The 2,104-nt window shown below is 22.9% G+C and overlaps 1 protein-coding gene across 1 annotated transcript in view; it reads left to right on the plus strand.

The window, feature by feature from the left end:
- Positions 1 to 2,104, plus strand: part of LOC105626506 (uncharacterized protein DDB_G0283697-like) — a 15,249-nt gene that overhangs the window by 4,443 nt on the left and 8,702 nt on the right. The window lies entirely within an intron of this gene.

Below are 2,104 nucleotides of genomic sequence, written 5' to 3' on the forward strand. Positions count from 1 at the left end.
GTATGTATACTATATTATTTGTTGTGTGTGTGTGTGTGTGTGTGTGTGTGTGTGTGTGTGTGTGTGTATATTGAGTATTGCTTATACATATATACATACATATGTATATAGAAATTTTTAAATATTTTAATACATTTGACTCTGAAGTTTAATTTACAAAAATTGTTTTCTCAGTTTACATTTAAATTTACAATTTTATGAAATTATCGGCTATATATCGATGATTTCTTCAAATTGTTCGACCGACTAATTTCGCAATCATATATGAATATATAGAATGTCCCACAATTCTTAATTAATATTTCTGGCAGTGAAAAAGGATGAAATTTTAATTTTGCGTCTTATGTAGATTTAAACTAAAAGTTCCTTTCCCAATTTTGGGTTAGATCATTATTTACCGAGTTATTAACGATTAAAGTTGATCGATCAGATTAGATTTAGTCAATATGAAAAATTATAATAAAATTGTAATCGGGAGAATGTACAATAAGAGCGAGGAGTTCTTTGATATGATGTACTCCTTCGTATTCCGGCTGGGCGCAATCTGATCAATCTTGTTGATCAACCTTAATCATTAATAACTTGATAAATAATGATTTGAGCCAAAATTAGGAAAACATTTAGATTAAAATTTTATCTTCTTTCACTTCCAGAAATATTAATTAAGAGTTATGAGGCACGAGATATATTATATACGATATATATTGAGTATTGCTTCCTATATAGCATAAAATTTGCAGCAACATTGTTGCAATGTTTACAATGTTGCTTCAATATTATTAGATTGATTTGTGCTGTATGGGTACATATATAAACATATAAGATTATGGATATATAATATTTATTACATATACATATTAGGTGTGGAAAAAAATTCGTGGCGTTTTTCTGATTAGATGGTATTTAAAAACGCTACGAACTTTTTCCCACTTAATATATGCACATGTATGTTAATGAACATACGTGTACACATATACTAAATTATTAAATTTATGTGGATGTATATTGAGTATTGCTTATATGCACTTGTACGTGCATTTTACATAAATGAGGTGAAGAAAAAAGAAATGACGAAATTAAAAAAAATATATAAAATCATTTTTTAACTTTTAATAGAATGTTTTTCAATTAAATATCTATTGCTTTTGAAGGCAGATATGATATTAACTTATTTTATAGCATAATTTTTAAAATATTTTTATAAAATTTTTATTAAATCAATCAATATTTCCTTTATATAAAATTATATATGATTTTTTTAAATAATTAAATTACATTTTTATATGAAAAATAAATAATTTTATATATGAAATCTTAATATAAAATTATCAAAAAAATTAATCAGTTCACAAGATATTTTATTCTAATGGATTATGCTAATCTGTCTATCTCAACAATACGGTATTATTCATATTTCTCTATATTTCTTGTTTTTCTTTATTCTTTCGAGGCGTTAAGCATATAGATAGTAGGTATGTTTCTTTAACAACTTTGTGATTTTCTTATTTTCTGATATTTCTTATAATTTGTAAAGACTAATTAAAAGTGACTGAATGATTTAAAATTGAATCGGGAATATTGATTTTTATTTCGTAATTTACAAAAATCATCAGTTTACAAAAACTGATTTGAAGAAACGTTTTATTTTAAAATATTAATACACTAAAGAACATTCTAAGATATATGTTTTTCCATTCATTTATTTATTCTATTCATTATTATTTTTATATTATATTTTTACTTATTAAATTCTCTAGTGTTTACGTAGTTTGTTCAATATATTACAGAATTTTCTTAAAAATGAATGAATTAATAATTTTATATAGAATCGAATGTATTGAATTCTTTGAAGAACTACTTACTGTCGAAATTATTGTCGAATTATAAATTGTAATATTTATTTGTAATTTTTGAAAATTACGAAATAATAATTATAGATATAGGTATTATATCCATGCTACATGTATGAGAATAACGAATGAAGTACTCCAGTAAGAAAAAAAATATGTAAGATAAGTATAAAATTATATATATAATTATATAATTATTATATTCTTTTTCTGTATGTATTAGGTATCTTTACTACTTTAAATAATATTCTGTT

Source organism: Atta cephalotes (assembly GCF_000143395.1).
Source record: "Atta cephalotes unplaced genomic scaffold scaffold00005, whole genome shotgun sequence".
NCBI lineage: Eukaryota > Metazoa > Arthropoda > Insecta > Hymenoptera > Formicidae > Atta > Atta cephalotes.